Here is a 21,751-nt window from a genome sequence, read left to right on the forward strand (position 1 = left end):
GTTTGAAATGAACGTTGGCCTTAGCGACCGAGTTTGAATTCTGTCCGTCCACTTTTAATTATGCCAGTGGTTCCAACAAGTACCTGGAATTTTCTGGCTTGGTACCAAAACCTAACCCTACCAGTTCGGTCTGCCAAAATATTCTATTCCACTACAAAAAACACAGCGAGCACGTCATCCGCAAGCTGATGCCGTAGGTGCAAGTTTTATCACCTTTTCTCTTTTTTATTTTTTTTTTTTCTGGATCTAGCTTGCCACCGTTGATTCGCCATTATTCAGGCCTTAAAAATAAAATTTAAACATATTTTTTAAACCTAGAATGATTTTCTTTTCCAGTTCAAGATCTTAAAAATAAATGAACAGAGAAGGCTTTCTATTATACCATTATGCTGTTTTTTAAATACATTAAAGTGAACGAAATTTATATTAAAGAAGAATTATGCACGTATTTTATGTACGTACGCTTGTAGCCATTAGCAACTTATTTTTTATTATTATATCTTTGTATGAAGTGCATGGAGTTGAAGGTGCCAGGCACTCCTTCACTTTTGAATTCCTGGTTAGATTGTAGTGGACTGTATAAATAAAACATAATAAACTGAAACAAAAATCTATTACATAAATTACAGTTGAAGTAGTTGGTGGCCGAAACAAAATATTTTTGATTAGGTGTGTTAATTAATTTGAATAATTAGGCTGTGGATTTATTGATGCTGATGATGATGGTGTGAATTATATTGATAGGTGTGGACATACTCCATGGCTCGGTTATCCTCTCTTCATTTCTAGATTTCTTCCCTCCTCTGTTCCGAAAGGCACTTCAGAGTGTCTCTTCTCACTCATTGTTTCTAGCAGAATAGAGATGAAGAAAAAAAAAGCCCTTTCTGGCCAAAGCTAGCTAGCGATTATGTGAGTCTTTTGTTTTCTCCGTTTGATTTCTATATAAAAATTCTTCCGTTTAAACGGAACATTCTATATAGACAGTTACAACTGTATACAATGAAACATCCAGTAACGTTGATGTAAGATCACAAGGGCATGTCGAGAACCTGCCCATTGGTAGCACGTTTTTACATTAGAAGGTCTTGGGGGCCATCTTCTTTACTGGCGCCTCGTCAGGAATAGAAGAGGACACAGGCTTAGAAACTTGGGTTTGGGAGTTTATGATGGAATGATTGATATCTGGTTCGGGCTAGATCTGCAATTAATAATTCTTTTTTTCAAGTTACTAAGAATTTTTATGTAATTTACTAAATTAAACATTATTCTTTTTCTTTTCAGGACTTTATGCCTTTTTTTTTTTTTTTTTTTTACGTAATTACTCATTATGTTATCCGAACAACGTTTCGGGCTCTTCTACCCTTTGTGAAGTTCTTATTATTAATTTATGGACATATGTCATCTTGATTGAAAGAATATTATACTCTAAACTGAATATAATTCCTTTATTTCAATCCTTATTCTAATACATAAACGTATGCCGTACCTATGAATTACATTTAGTTCTTGTTGGTTTGTAAATATAATCTACCTTAAATGGTTAACTGCAGTACTCCTTTGAGCCTTAGCACTAAGTGGCAGTACTAAAATCAGGATAAAAAAAGAACAAAGGAGGGAGCAGCTGCTCCCTTTCTAAAAGTAAAAAAAATTATTAATTTAATAAAAATTAATTTTTTTAAGCAAATACTAATTGTTATAACTAGTAAATCATGCAATAGTTATTTATATAATTTTTATACAATTTTGGTTTAATTCGCATTTTTCTCCTGAAATGACACAACCTGACTGACTATGGCTTGCCACTCCCCATGGTTTTGATCCTGGTTACGCCCTTGCTTGTATATTTTATAACATTCCAATTGCAGTTGCATGGACTCCAAATGTATCCAAAAGTGTGGCTATCTCTAAGTTGTCATACTTTTCATAAAGAAACTGAAGAATTTACTAGTGATGGAAGTATAATTTAAAATCCATACGGTTTGAAAGATTAATGTGTAGTGTTATTCAATTAATACAAATTTTGTAAATAATTAAAAAAGCTGACGCTTTTTGATTTTTTTTGTACATATTACTCTCATCTACTGCCGATTAGAATCGGAATAAAATAGATTCCTTGCAAAATTTAACTAACTTCTCCAAAAGCACAGTTACAAAGTTAGATTCGAAGTCAGGACTGTAAGTGCCCAAGCATTCCACTATTTATTTGGCAGTGGATGTAGTAAAGAAGAGTTCTGTATCCAATTCACTAATTCTTTCGGGAGGTAGTTTAACCCTTGGATTTATTCCAGGTGTGTGGCGGGAAGCCAAGATTGATTTGTTCTCGTTCTACAGAAACAAACATATGGTGAGGCCAGATGTTTTTAACCTTACTTTACAGTACCTCTTCCTGTTAAAAGAAGGAGAAATAGACTGTACGGAATTGTTTTTTATTTATAGTAGTTCCTTGCATAGATTGAATAGTTTTATCATGATTTATACATCAGTGTTTAAATTTGTTTAATTCTTTCAATCATATTATGCTCTGTTACCCGAATGAGGCCCATATTATTTTAAGGGGTCAAAACATTGTACAACTTGATTTATATGAATCTTTTCCATCTTAATTTAAGATGGAAAAGCTAAAGGTGTACCTTTACCGTTTCAGCAAGGACCTGTATCATAATTAATACAAACTAATACTATTAGTTTTACTGTCGATTTAACTTAATACAATTACACTGACTTCTACAATAGTAATTTGTACTTTAGTACTTTTAACCCCTATAATATCACTAATAGTCCTCCCTATTATACAAAAAATAAGTATTAGTGTAATTAACACGTTTTCTCTGTACATGTATTTTGAACTAACAGCTTTCATTATGAAACAGGGCCCTGATTGGTTGAATGGTTTTAACTATGAAGTAACACGAACGATTGACACGTGACGAAAACTTTTGCAACTAGCACTTTTAAACTCATTTACAGTCATTAACAAGTCATGAAATACTCTTCAAAACGCATTTAGATTTGTTTAAAATTACTATTTTTACCCGACTGCAGCGAAGCTGAAAAGGAGGGTGATCTGTTTAAGGGTGACCATAACCTTCTCATTGTATGCGCGATGCTTTGAGGAAACTACACAACCCATTTTTAAATTCGATGTCCGAAAATACTCAGTAACTATTAGGGCCTCAAATAAAAATAAAAATATAATTGCAATATTAAAATATTATTATTTTTCAAAATCTGGTAAGTATTTAGCGAGTTTGGTTTGTTTCAAACAAGGTTAATTAAGCTTACTGTGTACATAATAGTTTTTTAAATTCTATAACAATTTTGATTTTTGGCGGGTATGGGTTTTTCATTCACAATTTTACGCATTTTTCTGCACAATGTTAGATTTTTACCTATGTTAAATAGGGTTTTTTACTTTAAAAAAAATCGGTTTCTACTGATAAGTTGTTAATCGTTTTTTAAAACTATTCAAAAAATTTATAATTCGTTCTGATTCTTCTGGGCTTAACAATGTTGAACAGACACAATATCGGAAATAATCTTCATAATAGGAAGATACTAAAAAAAATGAGAAGAATAGGTTTGGCATTTATCGGGAGAGTTAATATTAATCATGTTTAAAAATGAGGTAGTTGAGGGTGGATCTGAAAGTACATCAATCACGCTGAGTGGGTTCTCATGTCGAAAAACTTTTCATAATTAATTGTTGACCCTGTTGGGAGCCGGGGGTGCTGAGTTGGTTTGCTTAGCCAACTTCACCGGCTTCTTTTCTTCCTTCTTCCTTACCTCTCCACATACACTACCCTCACTTTCTCTACTTCATATTTACTTTCGAAACTTAAACTTCCCTGAGGATGGGGGACATCTTCTGAAGAAGCCCTATATCCTCTCCTTCTTAAATACATGGACCCATGTATTCACCATATCATTCACATTCCATAGGAAAAAACCAGAGTTCTCATAATTAAATAATTTTTTTAAGGTTTTATTTCATAAATTATACTATGGCACTCATCACTTATTACATATGACCTATGTTTTAAATTTTGATAAAAAACAGACTGAAAGAAATAAAACTCTAATGTTTTCAAATAAAATATTATAAGTTTTATTCATTTATTTAATACCAGACCTGCCTGGCGGGCCTTACAAGGTTTAATGGAAGACGTACATTTTTTTTTAACAATTGATTATGGAAGGGTATAGTCTAAAGCCTAAAGACACCCCTAACTATAAAACAAAGAATTAAGATAAATAGATTTTTTTTTTTTAGATTAGAGGAAAGATATAGAACGGGCTCTGGATTGTTTGAAGCTAGGTAAAGCTCCAGGCAGAGATGGAATTTTTCCAGAATTTATCAAATATGGAGGTAATGAAATGAAAAAATCACTGCAAGAACTTTTTTCAAAAGATATAGGACATTAAGGTTATTCCGAACGACTGGGAATATAATATCATAATGCCAATTCATAAGAAAGACAGTACAACAGAATTTGGTAGCAACTGACCAGATGCTTATCCCAAGTAACGTATGAACTGTACTTCACTATTCTGGAAAGCAGGTTACGGGCACTGATAAATAGAAACTAAAAGAAGACCAGACAGGATTCTGACCTGGAAGACAAACCTAGGATCACATATTCGCTCTCAGAACTATCGTAGGAAAGGCATGGGATTGAAATCAGAGCAATTATATAGCTTTTTTGGACCTAAATGCTGGCTTCGATTTCAGCACCCCAATATGAAATCTGGTGGGCACTTAGAGCCAAAAGAATTCCCGCAGCCCACCTGGAAGCGATTAAATCAACCTATCAAAGCCCTAAAGGAATAGGAATATATCAATGGCCGAGAGTCAAAGCCATTTTCTCTGGAAAGAGGTGTGAAACGAGGAGATAGCCTCAGTCCATAATTATTTATTGTCTTTCTGGATGAAATTCACAAAGTATGTAGGAGAAAAATGCCTTGGACTGTAGTCGGTATGTGGAACATGAGGACGGTACAGTACAGGCTTTTCTATATGCAGATGACGATATCGTAATGCTCGTGACAGTCTCTAAGGAAAAATTGCAAGAGGCCATTTAGAACTGGCCCGCAAAGGAATGAGTATTAACAGCTGTAAGAGCAAGGTTATGACTGTTTTCAAAGATGAAGTGAACGTAGCCAATGATGGAGTATTGGAAACAGTGGATTTCTATACCTACCTACCTTGGAACAATTTTCAATAAATCTGGCAAAATAGACGAAGAAGTGTCCTATGATATGATTGTGGGAAAGAGGGAAGTTGGTAAGGATATCAAGCTTCATATCTTTAAAGCAATATATTTTTCAACACTATTATATGGCAGTGAAGTATAAGTACAGTGATAAGTACATCAGCAGGATTTTTGGATGCGATTTTTGCGAAGAATATTGGGCAAAACTAGGAGAGATGGGATAAGAAATGAAAGAATAAGAAAAGAACTTCAGATCCCCTCAGCAAAATCAGCGGTTGAGCACCGACAAGTCCGATGGGATGGACACGTCTGTAAAATGAGGGGAAAACAGAGTGCCAAGAAAATGTGTGGAGGTGAGGCCGATTGGTAGGAGACCACGAGGCAGGCCTAGAAGGAGCTATATGGAATATATCCAACGACTAGATCCAGAAAGAGGAAAAACGCTGGCTCAGATGAAGATGGACCGAGATGTGTGGACCAAATGGTTAGAGGCTCCTCCACGCTGAAAGGGACTTGAGGAGGATGAGAAAGGAGAAGGAGAATAAATATAGAATATATAGCAGGATAGCCGCCTGGCCTTAGTCTTCGGATTGTGGTTGGGTTTCCCAAGTTGTAGATCACTGCTCCTTTAGCTGTAGGTAACTGGGAATGGAACTTCATGAACCTTTTTTTGATGTAATTCCCGATGCCATTGGCTGTTTCATACAAACCAAGGAGCATCCACTGCAATTCTTACGAGTTTTTTTCATTTTGAAAAGATTGTATTTTTTCCTTTTCGTAAAGGATGCCGCTCCCAAGACTTCACAGCCATACAATAAAGTTCGTTACTGGATAATTTTTACTGGAAAATATGTTTATATTAGTTTCATTCAAATGTTTTAATCATGCTGAGAAATAATGAGAATAATGTTTTTGGTTTAGACAGGAGCTAATGGTGTTTAAAGAAGAAATGTTTTGAGTCATCATTATTACTTAAAAAAAATTTATAAAGGTGCCTAGACCTAAGTGTAGACTATAAATTATTGTAACTAGTATAATAATCTAAGTTAAACTAAAATAATATTAGTTATTCAAATAAATTAGTATTTTTTATTCATGAAAAGCAATAATATATTTTGTAAATTATGCAATTATACATTTCAACAAGACTATGTGTGTCGTATTTTTAGGATATTTATGGATTTATAATTTTTCAGAAATGTGTATTTGCTATGTACCTGCTACTGAACTAAATCTATCAGAATTGACTTGAGTTTCATTATTTATAATTTCACAATTTTGTGAAGAGTAAATTTATTTCATATAGATAATGAAAAACTGTTATAGAATAGGAATTGAACAGTACCACTCACCCAACGATTTAGGTTTATTATCCAATAAAACTATTATTACTTTTTTTTTTTACTGAGTTAAGCATAATGTATAACTTTATCATTCTTTATTTATTTAGTACAAATTTAAATATTATTTAATGTTCCTATAATGGTGTTAATGTTTAACGGATAACAGTATAAAAAGTAAAAACAACTAGTAGCTGATGGACTAACAGTGGAGGTAAATGGTCCACAAGCTAGGAGGGAGGTAAATATTGTGACTGCTGCCTAACTTCCTTATCTAAATAACTTGACAGGTGCACTTGACTGTATTTCCCTGATAGCTTCACGTGCTATTTCGTTTAATAACCTTTTGCAGAAATTGTTGAAACCTTCTGGGAAGAGTCTGTGATACGATTCTTAAGGAAAAACACATCAAGTCAGAGTCAAGTCCTTTTCGCTATGACTGCTTTAAGTTCCTGTTGAATCATTAAACATCATTAATCATGATGATCATTAAACTCCTCCCTCTATAAAATAAATATCATAGCAGTTTCATTTAAATTTTGTAAAAAAATATTCTTTAAATTTTTTTCTTCTTTTTTTACTTAACACATTAACAATCCTAACAATAAAACCTACCTTCAACTGGTCAGGACTCTGTTATAACCTAATTACAGAGCTTTATTTATTTGCGTAAATGAGTGTAGGTGTGGTGAGGGAGGGGTGTTGTGTGCATGGATAAATATCTAAATAATAAAATACAATAATTATTTTAAATTGTAAGCAATAAATAACAATTAAAGTTTAAATAAATTAAGCTCTGTAATTAGGTGATAACAGAGTCCTGTTATGTTGTGTATGGTTTACGTTCTTCTAGTGTCATATTCTAGAAAATAAATGCTTAAAAACAGAAGTAAAGACTAAAGAAAACCTTCAATGAAGTGTTGTAAATAAATGTTTAAAGAATTGAAGGAAGCCTTTTCCTTAAATAAATAAAAAAGACAAAAACATTAATTATAAGCATGTTTACTATCTTCTTAAAATAGAAATGCAGGACAAAAAATCTGACCGGAAAAACGGAGAGGTACATATAATAATTAATACAAAGGTGTATGATAAACGATTACAAAAATATTAAGTTTATTTACATTCAAAACAATTTTGTGTATTAAAAAACACTTCAAAAATATTGAAGGAACTATAGCTATAGTTACTATTAGTTTTAAAGCTAATTGTTAAGTTAGTATAACTGGGGAATTTTCTAATACAACTAACAAAAAGTATAATAATTTTTACAAATTAAAAGTCTACCCTAAAAACGTCTTAAGATTATTTCAACATTTAAATGTTCCCCTGTCAAATTTCAAATTAACATTTTCAAAACAATTTAACTTATCTACATCAAATGCTCCTAGAATAATTTTTAAATAACTTTGTAAAAGTGGACTTATAATAGAATTATATAGTTATAATAACAATACTTGAGGCCCTGATGGCTGAGCGGGATGGGGCGAGGGTTCTAGAACGCTTGGTTCAGAAGGTTGTGGGTTCGATTCCCACCTGAGCTGGTCAATATTTATTTCGCGGCGGCCCTAAGAAATAAACCTTGACATTCCCACTCTGGGGCTGCATAAGTCCTCAATGGAGGACTTAAGCAAAAGAAAAAAAATAATAATACTTATTATAGACTTCTAATAGAAAACTCCTTAATTGAGGAGAATTGGTGAAGGTAGGTTTTATTGTTAATATTATTGATGTGTTTAGTAAAAAAGGGGAAAAATTAAAGAATAGTTTTTGTATTGAGATTGTATGTTTTGTAAGTGAATACCAGCCATCTTAAAACATTTAAATGAAACTGTTACGATATTTATTTTTATTTTTGTAGATTATATGTCAATTAGCCTGCTTATGAAGGACATTTTTAAAATGAATTGAGGTTTGTTAAAAAATGTTGGCGTTATGTGTGAAAGTAATATGGTAATAACATGAAAACAGTTTTTAGGTTGTCTCGTTGATAATGCCCTAAGGGTCGAAACGTTGGAGGGTTAAAATTAACTGTTGAGAGTGAAGTATCATTTGTGTTGTTATTATTGATATAAACCACTCTCAAACAATTAATTAATAAATTTATTAAATCAATAAACTGAATATTGAGTGAAATTTTTGTGGAACTTGATATACATATATATTTTACATTGAAGAATATTTATTAAAACAAATGTTTTATATTCATAAAATATTCATTATTATTTTCCCCTATACTCTCTAATAATTAAAATTAATCAGTCATTTAATTGAAAGTGGAAGCTACTAAGCTACTAAATGTCCTTTGCAGGGGTGGATACGGTATTATTTATTCATGAAAGCAGAGGCCACACATAGGCGGTCAAAGGAAGGGAACCATTAGAATTTAAACATAACTTGAATCACTAGCTTGTGTGGCTATCGGGGCATATTAGCGTGATCAAAACACATAATCGTTTGAGGTTAGGTACCGTTCTCCACAGCCACAGGTCCTACGGCGTTGTACAGTGTAACTGCTCTCGGACCCTCTTTGTGGCCTGGCAAACTGCTCATAATGTCTACCGTTACTCTACTTGCACTACTGCTATTGGATTCGAATAGTCCTGCCAAGTAGAATAGAATATTAATGTGGAAGAATTGAAGGTGAGTATCCTTGTCCAGAGAGGAGTTGTTCATTTCGTTGAAAACAACGATGTTGATTATCCAGCGTACTCTAACTTTTTAAATACAAAAATATTACAAAAATTTTGTAATTATAACTGATATTACAGTTTGTGAGGTTGATCAACGGACAGGGTGGTATCAATAATCGAGACGTTTAGTTTCGAAACCAGCTCCAAATTTAGACAATTTTCAGGAGAGCGCTAAAACTTCTCATTGACATGCCGAGTTGTGTTACTTATATAGAAAAAAATAACATCCATGATTATTTATGGTTGTTTCACTTCTGCAGTAATTTTAGGTTTCTGAGAATTTAAATTTCGGAACCAATCAGGATGATCAACTACCATGTTCAACACTGTACATAGAATAATATACTATTGGAACAAAAATATATATAAATATAGTTTTAATTAGTAAAAAAAAATGCACTAATTTTTTTTCTTGCAATTTCAAGAGAAAAAATGAAAATTGTTGCACTGGTTGGCTTGTAGATTTGGTATCGCTGATCTCCCACCCATTTGTTGTCATCTATCATTTTTGTACACCTCGCTGATAGGATCTTGTCGGATTGGATCTGTTCAATGAGGAAAATTAGTAGATTATTGAAGGAAATAATAGCATCAGATGGTGTTGCTCTGGGTCAGTTACGGAATCGCGAATGCGGAGTTGTTATATAATTATTATTTTTTTTATATAAAAGAAGGAGGTACAGAGACTATGACATATAATATACAACTAGTACCTACAGGCCAGTAAATAAAACTTGTCTCCACGAGGGTCCTCCTACAACTATTTCCAACTGCTTTTCTAGAGTGTAGAACCAAAAAGAATATTATCTCATCTCTAACATAAGGTGTTATGTGCAATATAAGAAGAATATAAGAAGGTAGGGTTGGTTGGAACTAGAGGAGGCGTATGCCGATAGATATGAGTGTCTATAGAGAGATATATCCAGAAATTTGGAAAAGATAGAGCCAAGTCTTGAGGCGACAAATCTCTTTGTTGTATATTATAGGATACATGGCTCAAACAATACTCCTATAGAAAGATACTACTTATCTTGTATACTGGGGAATGGAACTGATACAGTCATGAAAGTTTTGTTAAAGGTGAAATTGTGAGAACAATCCTAGAGCATCTATTCCATTGCCCGAGTTAAGTTTATATTACTGTTTGATTGTGATTTCAACAGTTAAACTATTCACACACGTGTATTATTAAATAATTGTATTTGTTTTTACGATAAGTGAGGAATAGTGCGTGTTAAACAAAAAATAAATTGCCATTCAAGCAGAAATATAAGCTCGTCATGAATAGATATTTTTAATTTCTTGTTTTACCCACATAGTACTTTTTTTTCCAACATTCCTATAAGCCAAGTAACATCTTTAACGTATATCTGCGGTCCTTACTATAATTAAGGACGGTAAGCGTGGTACAGAGATCATGAAACGGAGTAGTAATGCAAATATTGAGCACTTGTTAACTCTCCACACATACTGCTACCTTGAGAATAAAAAGAATATACGAAGAGAAAGGAGACCAAGGAGCTAAGAAATGAAGACTAAGGTGTGACAAATAGAGAAGGGGGCTATAATATTTATCTCCATTACCAAGGGAGAGCCATTCCTTAGACCTCAGTGGCGATCGGCTCAAACATTCATGTAACTGCTCAGTTAAGGTCGGACTATTTTTCCCCTCTACCTCACTTCTTCCCTCTTCCATTATTTAGGGTTATATTATTTCCTTAGATCTCTTCCAATTCTTTATCCCTCGCAATGCCTTGCGGTTCGTTCTCTACTTCATTTATTTGCTTTTAATTCAGAACAGGTACTGTAATATATCTTACATTTATATTAAGTTTGTTTGTTATTCGAATTTATTTGGGCGCCACAATTTTAGTATATTTTTAGTCATATAAGTTCCAGTTTTGATTGGCTTTAGGTTAAAAGAGGCCTTATTAATTTTAATGATTAATAACAATTTTGCCTTTCATAGGTGTATACGAACAATATTGTGCTATTTGTCAATACAACAATATTTACACTTGACAGGTATAACAAAACATTCATAATTATTATTAACATAACGTTCAGTTTTTTTTTTTTTTTATAACAACACACAAGTTCTTCATAATTAATTAATTGTAATTGATCATATGGCGAGAGGTTTCAAATGGGTTTGCCACTAAAACAAATGTAAAATAATGAGACATTAAATGAATTATAATTAAAAATAGATTTAAAAGAAATATACTAAAGAAATAAAAATGTTGATAATAATTTCGACAGTGGCAAACCCATTTCAAACACTCTTTGCAAACGTCAACTATTGCCGCTGAAGACGTTAATCTTGCCACCACAGTATAAAGTACTGCTTCTTTTTTTTTATAACTTAGAGAATGGTGAATGATGATTTTAAGAGGAATCACTATGAAAGGGATATAAAGGGGTATCATTCTCTCCCCCCCCCTTCCTAATAATTTAAAGAGTTAGCAAATTTAAGATTTGAGAACCTTCTATAAATGGGGAATATAAAATAAAATTCAAAACCATCTCCAATACCTCTGAAGTATTAATTGAGATTTTATAGGGATATAAATTAAAATTATTGCTGAAAGTCTTCAAATTTGCAACTGAAATGTTTATATTTCAAAATAGTTGGAAAGAATATAAATGGAAAATCCGGTCTAAATTTGTACAGAAATTAATGCGTTTTTGATGTGGTGAGAGAAAAATTCCTAAAAATGAATTCACATTTAAATTTTCAACCCTCAAACTCAATATGAAGTAAAAACTGAAAAAAAAGGTGGGAGGTTTATTCACTTGTACTTCATCTCCGGAACCTTTGAAAGCATATATTAGGAGTTATAAAACAGATATGAAATGCAATTAGCAAATGCTTTAGACATGATTGGTGATTGTTTCAAGTATATTGATTAGTAAATAATTCTCTAGTTTCAGCCTAGAAACTTTAAAAACTGGCATCTTTGATGGATTACAAAACCGAAAGGTTAAAAACGACAATAATCTTCCTACTCACACTGTGGCATATGTTGAATCAAAATCATCAAAAATGATTGTATCGGTGGTCAACAATTTTCGGGGAACCATAAAGTAGCAGAATATTCCGAAATAGTAGCCAAAATACTTTAGAATTTCGGAAAGCTTTAGAAGAAATAATAATATGATTATTAATTTTTTTTTTTTAAGTCATTGAAAACTTTGCTGCAAAGAACATTAGGAACTGTTCTTTCAGTCAAAAGATAGATTTAAGTTTGGTAAGAGAGCCATATGATGATGGCTTATTAGATCTCATACAGGGATTTTACTGGCCAAACATTTATATATAAAAATTATTGCTTAACACATATTAATTTATTTTGATTAATTTTATTGTATTGGTATTTATAATTCTGTTCTTAACGTGAATTAAAAGTTTTTCTCAATTTCAGTAAATAATTTTGAGCTTTCCAACCTACACTGTTTTAATTAAAACTTGTACTACGTTTTAAAACACTTGCTCGTTTTCCTCAATAGGCACTAACTAAACAAATAGAAACAGTCTTTTAGATTAAATAATGCTCCGAACTTTTCCCCTAAAAATAAAATAAAACGTTTTTCCATATAATATAGAGTATGAATAGTCTTTATAATAAAAACTGGGGTGAATATAAAAAAAATGTTGTATTTAGAAATATTTGAATTAACGAGCTCGTCTGTGAAACACGGCGTCGCAAAACCAGTGTTGCCTTATCAAATCTTTATAAAATGTAATCAATATTTATTGATTTTATGACGAGTATAAAGGCGATGTTTACGTCTTGATCAGATGATAATTCTTTTGATGAAAGAATGAATGAGGCATCATCAAATCAATCTTAGCCCAAGGGGGTTGGTTGGAAATGGGTGATTTCAGAAGCGATTAATCTTACCTATTCTCACTTTTGTCCCTCTTTGTTTGTGCCTTGAAGGCCTAAAGGAGGGGGATAAGATTCAAGAAGAATCAGGAGCTAATCTTGAATCTCAACATTAAGAGTGATTGATCTGTCTGTTTTATTAAAGGCTCATTGGGCCTTCCTAAATGGCTAGAGACGAGATTTTAAAGAGTGTGGAGGTTATCTTGTCTCATTGATTTCAGGTGATCTCAATGGTTCCATCACGTTCAAGAAAATCGAGTTTGTTTTTTTTTAAATCTTTAAATTCTTGAGTAAGTTCAGAGCGTCTGTGGCTAGTGCCCTCACTCATTCGAGAATTTTATTGAAGAAGTTTATTGTAAACTTTTTTGTAGCAATAGTCATGGGCTCCGCTTCTCCTAGCAGAGTAGATTTAATTTTGTCCACTATGGAAAAAAAAATGGCTATTTCGTCCAACCCAGGCAGAATACATAAATATTATTTATCCTGAAAAAATGTACAGAAAATACATCTAAGGAATGTATATTACGCTATTTTCATTTCCATTATGTTTTTTCTTTTCCTGCTGTTATTCTCACATAGCTGTAATTTTCAAAAAGTTGCCCTGATTCGAATCCGACTGTGGTGGATAATCATTTATTCTGTTACTTTAGCTGTGAGTCTACCTTGGAGGTTCAGGAACCATCCTGGGCACACCCAGGCTCTATAAAGTGTGTATCCATTATTCTTGAAAAAATTACTTCATTATAGAAATATTGTTGAAGGAATATTACTCAACTTCTGACATGGGTTATTGCGGTTCAGGCTATTTTGGTTGGTCTTAGATGGACAATTAATAACTCTCCAGCAAATTAACCATAAAGACACTTTTCTTTTCCAAGAAAAGGAAGAACAAAAAGGCACCGTTTTCTAAATTTTGACTAGACGAAGTAATGCATTGTGTCTATAACTAACAAAATGAAATTCACTCCATGTGAGCTCTTTATGAAGTTCTATATAAGCCAATAAATCGTATCTTTAAATTTATTAATAATAAAAATGATTTAATTTAATAGCATTTTGAGTTTTGTTTATGATAAAGAGACAGAGCTAATACGACAGATAAATTTTAAGTAGGCTACTGGAACATTTTAGTTGAAGGAATAGATTAAAGATCAGTGGAAAGTTGAGCTTGAAGAAAGGACCAAGCAGAAGAAAGGCTTGACTGCTTGGAATGCACGGTCGGTCGTGAAGTTTGTAGCAGAATCCCCTCCCCTCCCTTCCTCCTTCTCTTTAGCCCATCCCTTTCCCTCCCCCCAGACCACAGGTGATGATTAGTGTGGAGCTTGACAAGGAAAAAATTCAGCCTCCATGTTAGCCGTTCCTCGGCTCCTTCTTCACCTCCTTCCATCTTGGTTGATGAGAACACCTATAATAGTCTCTACTGCACTTGTTGGATAAGATTCTTCTTCTTTTCATCTATAATACATCATTTTAATAATATATGTAGTTATTTTAGGTAAATTAGGTTTGAATGTGTGTCACATATATTTATTTTATTTTTATTTTTACTTATAGATAATTTTTACACTGCGCATAAATTATAGTGTTATATTATTTTGCCCTTTTTCTATATTTTTTTTTTAAAGATTGTAATTATTTAATTTTTTCCCTTATTTTTAGTTTCTATTTCTGCTTCGAATGAAAACTTCAAACTGATTGTGACAGATAAAAAAAACTATAAGAAAAATATTGGTAACCATAAATAATGGCTAGTAATTTTAATTCAAAGATTGAAAAATACCTTAGGAAGAATATTTCGTTCGATCAGTCGATAATCATAACATCACAGTATGAATTATTGTTTTAGGGTAGAGCAATAAATAAAGCACTAAATCCGGTGATAAAAGTTCAAAAAATTATTATTGTGTAATACTAAAATAAAAAATTTAAAAAACAAGAATTCTCCCTACTACTATAATCAAAATTTAAATGTAAAACAAATACAAGCAATTTGAAAATCATCAAACATAAACACTTAAATGATAAATTCGGTTATCAAAAATAATAATAATAATAATAATAAACCTTTTTTAGAAGTAATAAAACTTTGAGTTTGGAATGTCATATAAAAAAGTAGTAATAAAAAATTATAATACAAATAATTTGAAAATCATCAAACATCAATAAGCAATTAAGCGATAAAACCGTTGATTAAAAAAAGTATTATTCATGTAATACTAAAATAAAAAATAATAAAAAAAGAATCAAGCAAACCATTCAGAAATGATAAAACTTTGAATCTGGAATCTTTGTTATAGAAAAGTAATGCTGAAAATATTAAAATAGATACAATTTGAAAATCGTCAAATTAACTCTTTATGTAATAAAGATGGTGACCAAAATTCCAAAAAAGTATTAGTTATGTAATGGTATAATACTAAAAATTAAAAATAATAATAATTAAAAAGAATCCTGAAAACTAGTTTTACAGAAATGATAAAACTTTAAATTTGAAATCTTTATTTATAAAAAAATAATCATGGAAATATTGAAATACCAGAAATTTTAAAATTTTCAAACATCAATAAACACTTAAGTGACAAATCCGGTGATTAAAATTTTAAAAAAAGTATTATTCATGTAATAAATATAAAAACAACAAAAATACAATAATCTTCTAAACAACTTTTTCTTGAACTAAAATTTAAAATTTTGAATATTTTTTATAAAAACAGCAATCATAAAAATATTAATAAACAATAAATTAGAAAAATGTCAATTTTCAATAAACACTACCTTAATTCATAAAATTGATTTCTAAAATATAAAAAGAAATACTGTTTTAATTCGAAGAAATTACTATAATGTTGTTGTAAAATTGTTAAATGATGTACCATAGGACTTAAAAACAAAAAACCTCAAATAATACCTTTTGACTAAAAACATACTTAAATAAGACAAAATCGTTTTAATCTTTAGGAATAGAAATGGTGGCTGGCGAAAGTGTATGTGTATCAGACTTTAAGTATTCATCTAAGTATATTTAGCTATTTATATGGTTGACTCTGCCGATAGTTGTTGGTATGTGTCTGTGACCAACTCTACTAAATATATATCATGTACCTTACCTGAGGGGGGGAAAAAAGTGGCAATTTCTGAGGAACATCTCTATAGAAAAGAATTGTGGTGAGGAGAAGCCAGACAGAGGGATGTAGTGGTTGAGGATCAGAGCGGTGGAAACTTTGAGGAATTTATTAGAGACGGGACCCGGTCCACCTGAACCCCGCAATTTATTATCTTTCCCCTTGAACAAGGGCCGTGGCACGTAACCAGTTCGGATTCCTTCTTACGATATCCCCCCTCCTCCTTGCGATATCTTCCCTCCTTCCTCCTCCTTCTTCCCTCTAGCTCCTCTTTGTCGATCCTTCCTAACGGCTCCTCGAGGACAGCCCAATCATGTTTTACTTCTTTCGATACCCGCTTTCAATCACCTGCCCAATCTTTCCTTCCGTTACAGCCGGAAAATAAGAAAATCGCCATCTTGTCTGTATTGAAAACTGAAATAGTAACTACAAGCTCGGCTTTTATTGCTCCACTACACAGTATCGTATCGCAAATAAAGTCGGATGAGGAATATGGTTCCTTCGGGAAAAGAAAATATTTTTCATGTATGGATAGAAAATATGTTCAGTCCATGAAGGGAATTCTTGTTCTTCCTTATTTATCCACGGTTCAATTAAGGATTTATATTTTTGTTTAATTGAAAATTACAACTTGTTTTAAATTTATAATCTTTGAGATTTTTAATAATTTCTTTTATACACAGTATAACAAAATTATTACCGGTTAATTTTTTCAAGGCTGTAAAAATTGAATCTAGGATTCCAAAATATATACTAAAGCCTGAGAAAAGAGACGTACCCTTGGTTATAGAACACTTTAAGGGAGACCGCCCTGGTTAGAGCTGGTCTGATGTGACCCTGCAATTTGGGGACTGTGGGGTGAATAGTAAGGACCCCATCCCCCCCAAATAGCCCTGTCCCTATTCCTCTCTCCGCCAGTCTGAAACTCTCTCTACTTCTTTCTGCCCGTTCTGTCTCTGATTAATGATTCTAATCAGCCTGCTTCTTTGCGGTATTTCTAAAGAATATTGTGTTATGAGAATATCATATCATGGAAGTATGCATATTCAATTTTTTATTTTTTTTTATTTAACACAGTTGGGCCTGGTGGGCTTTACGTGGTTAATTTTTTTTTTTTAACAATTCATTATGGGGGGGGAGGTGTATAGTTTCATGTAAAAACCCTCCCTAACTATATACAACGTTGTAAATAAAAAAAATAATAAGATGAAATAAGTAGATAAAAATAATAATGCTTAATACAAAATAAAAGTAAAGTTAATAACAAAAACAATGACATTTATGAATTTAACAAAAATAATTACCTTCTATTGGAAAAAAAAGTTAATTTAAGAAAAAATAAAATTTTAGAATAACAATAACAGAACTAATAAATATAGAACTTATAACAGGATATGCTGCTGCACCCTGGGCAGAAGACTGAAGTCTTCGAGTTGTGGTTGGGTTTCCGAAGCTGTAGGTCACTGCTTCTATAACTGTCGGTAACTAGGAGTGGAATTTTATGAACCTTTTTTTCTATTATCTCCATTTGTAATACCCGATGCAATTGGCAATTTCTTACATGCCAAAGAGCAACCACTGCAATTCCTAGGACATAATTATGGAAAGATTGTATTTTTTATAATAGAAAGGTTAATTTATGTGGTAAAGGTATTAAATTAAAGGGAGGTAAATTTCGAGCCAAATCTGCAACAAATGGGATACTGAGGCCTACATGTATAAGTTTTATTTGTGACGTAATAAGGATCATTAAGGCTTTAGGATTATTAGGAATTTGATGGAGCCTCAAAGCTCATGTTCAAACACATCTGATGAATACTAAAAATGTTTGTCGATAAATTATTATTCATATAACGTATCGTTCTATAGCAACATTTTGAATTTTAATATATTTCAAAAGAAATCCGTAATTAGTTTGGCTACAGAATTTTGATAAAATAATTAATTCATTTATTTCCTCCAAGCTTAGTAAATGCGAACTGGATAAAAATACGGGCAGAATACTAAAACACAGATTGAATAAATATTAAATATTCATTTATTTTATTAAAAAAATTATTAATTTTTGAGTTGCGGATTTATGATAGACGTTATCAATCGATATCGTTATATATCGTTCCGCTGAACCGAGTACAAAAATTACATACTTACTTCCTTATGTAACTTACTCCTACTTACTGTCGAGGTGTCACAGCTTGAGGAAAGATTAGTCACTCTAACTTGGATATAATAATATGTACGAAAAAAATTTACCATCCACTATCTTTTCTGGAGATTAAAAATAAGGTAATGTAAGAATTTGTTTTCAAATTAGTATAAAAAAAAATTTCTCCTAAAATATGATTATATGAACATCTTAGTATAAATAATTTAAACTGTTGCTAGTTTTACATTAGTTGAATTTTATCTCTACTATTGTTTAATATATTGTAGATGAAAAGCCCCGAGGATAAAAATGGCATATACTGATAACTGATGCTATCTAAAATAGTTTAAATAATGTGACTTGTTTGTAGAAGAACAAGTTTGAAATAGGGCGTTTGACGAAAAAGAAACAACAAATTTAAGTAATATTAATATTAATTTCAGTCAATTCAGAATCCTATCATATGTTTTAATTAATATAGGTACAGGATTATTTTTTAATTTCAGTTTTAAAAACTGAAATATTTAATCTGTGTACCAACAGAAGAAAAATGCTACCAGCCATGATGGTTTCATACGTGACGTCATTTAGACATAAACAAACAACAGTGTTTTAGTGATGTACACTTTTTAGCTGTTTTTAAATTATTACTTATTTTACTGTTAAAAGAATTTTGATTATTATTATTATTTTAAAAAAACAAACATGGAATACGGTTCATGAAAGCAGAAATTTCAAATGTGCCTTGTATCAATGTTTTATGTAAACAACATTTGAGATAGTCTGCAGTCTGATTTCATTATTGTTTTTTCATTTAACCCATTATTTTGTATCGAACATAATTCTCTATATCGTTCCCCTACCGGAAGTCAAAATAATTACACTTTTACTTACTTGAAGGAGTATATTATATGAATAAATATAACCTCTAATATACTTATAATTTGTTTGTTTCTTTATACTTACTTACATCGAAGAAATCTTCATAAAAACATAATCAGTTATTTAGATTTGATATTAATTTTGGATCTCTTTTTGCCAGCTTTAACAAAATGTTCTATTTTTGACATCTTTTTTCTCTATGATAAACGTTTGTGGAGTCTTTAGTAGTATTTTTACAATTAAGTATTACAAAAGAATATTAAGGAATATTCTTATAATTGACAATTGCCTAAATAACAAAGAGAACTAAAAAACAGAAATAAATAAAAAAGAAAACTACAATATGAATTTATCTCAAGTTATACAACTAAGAATTCAATTAACAACTACTAAAATATAAAAAAAAAATAAAATAATAATTATTAAAAGAAATAAATTTAATTGAATAGAAAATAACTGAATGGACGTTGAACTGAATATAAGAACCTTATCGTGTAACTACATAAATATATGTAAGACATAAGAAACTTTTCAAAATACTGTATTGGCCTGTACGAAGGGCCGAAAAATTGCAAAAATGAGGAAAGTATATATATATTGAATAGAACTGTTACAAAAAGAATAAAAAATATATCATTATTGTATAGTTATAATTTTAAATAATTTGTCCTATGGATTTTTTTCCTCAGTCATTTTGACCGATATTTAATAATTAATAATATTAACAACTTTATGAAAGTACAATTTCACTAGCTTTAATACAAACAATAAAAACTAAAAACAATTAAAGGTTCTCCTTATTTTTTTTTGTTAAAAATTAGAACTTTTCAATTAACAGATTTAGGTTTAATTGTAAAAATCTATTTTGTAAGAAACTAATTAAAAGCGGTACAGATTTAATTTAATTTTAATTAAAATTAAAATTAAATTTTTTACAACTTCAGTACTAAAACTATTAAATTTTTATTTTTATTTTTAATTGACTTTACTTGTTTTGGAATTCTACTGCTCAATTAATAACCTATAGTCATCGCAAATATCCTCTCATGGGTGAGTGCTCAATTATAAATCAACTTTTGTCTTAATTGTTTCCGGCCATTTAAAAATACAAAAAAAATGATGGAATCAAACAAACCCAAATTGCGGATAGGACGAGAAGTAAGGGTTGAACGGGGTGAATAATTGTTGTGGAGGTTTGCACTCAATTCATCATGCAATCTGTTGCTGACCGAGAACTAATTGAGAAAACATGTAATTGTTGTTGCTGCTCTCCTAAGCACCACTTGATTGATGGTTGTGAGGGCTCGATAGTAGAGCTATAGCTCTTCTATCTTTCTTTATTTATCCTGTCAGCTTTCTCCTAAGTCTCGTACTTTGTCAAGGGATAACTTCAGTTCAGTCTTGTCAATAAGGAATCGTTCAACATTCCTGGATAGTACATCTCATTTCGAAGGAATAATAGTTTATTAGAGTATGTGTGTGTTAGTTTATCATAAATATTATTATAGGGGTACATTATAAGGTTATTGTATATTTCAGAGGTTCAAGTTACTTATTTTGACTGGATACATTTTTTTCATTATATCTTCAAATTCATATTTTAGAAAATTAGAGGAATTTTTCGATAGAAAATGTAGACGATAGTATTTAGTATAATTTATTATATTTATCGCGTTTTACTTGTACTAATGACTTAATCAACTAGCGATCACAATTAAAAAGTCTGTACTACCTAGTCCTTTCAGAACAAATGAATGAACCTAGATCGGGTATATATTATTGATAATATTCTTTATTTATTCCTGGAATAGATAATCGCCATTATAATGATATTACAAGCATTGACTAGAGGCATTAGTGCCTCAGAGAGTATTATACAAAGTAAAAAAAAAATGAGTTTATAGAAAATCGTAAAATATAGCTAAATAATAAATTGGAGAAGAAAAAATAATAACAATAGTTAACGGAATATATAAAATTAAAAAAGAAAATCAAACAGATAAACCATAAATTATATCATCTCATAGTGGACGGGGTACGTGGATGAAGGGGCTATTTAATATATTTTGAATCTTTAGTGTGGATGAAGGGGGAAGCTTTAGTAGTAGCTTTAGAGTGCCTATCTAGCTAGTGTGAGGTACTCTAACTTCAAAATCCAATTAATAACTGATATAATTAGATGTGGAAGGGACTGTCCTATCTGGACATAAGGAGTTGAGCTTTGGGGCTCCACTAAACTATTAAATTCCTCCCGAATCCAATCCTTACAGTCCAAAATCCTTCGTAAAATCCTTAATGCTCCTTACTTTGTCACAAATCAAGTCATCCATCAGGACCTCAACGTTCCATATGTTGCCGATTTGGCCAGAACCAGATACCAATCCTTACATGATAACTTCTCAATCACCCAAATCCACTTTGTTTCTAACCTGGCTTCTCCTTCATTACCTAACAATCCTGCGAGGCGC

This window comes from Halyomorpha halys, unplaced genomic scaffold (assembly GCF_000696795.3).
Source record: "Halyomorpha halys isolate HHAL.00 unplaced genomic scaffold, Hhal_1.1 Scaffold205.1, whole genome shotgun sequence".
Lineage (NCBI taxonomy): Eukaryota > Metazoa > Arthropoda > Insecta > Hemiptera > Pentatomidae > Halyomorpha > Halyomorpha halys.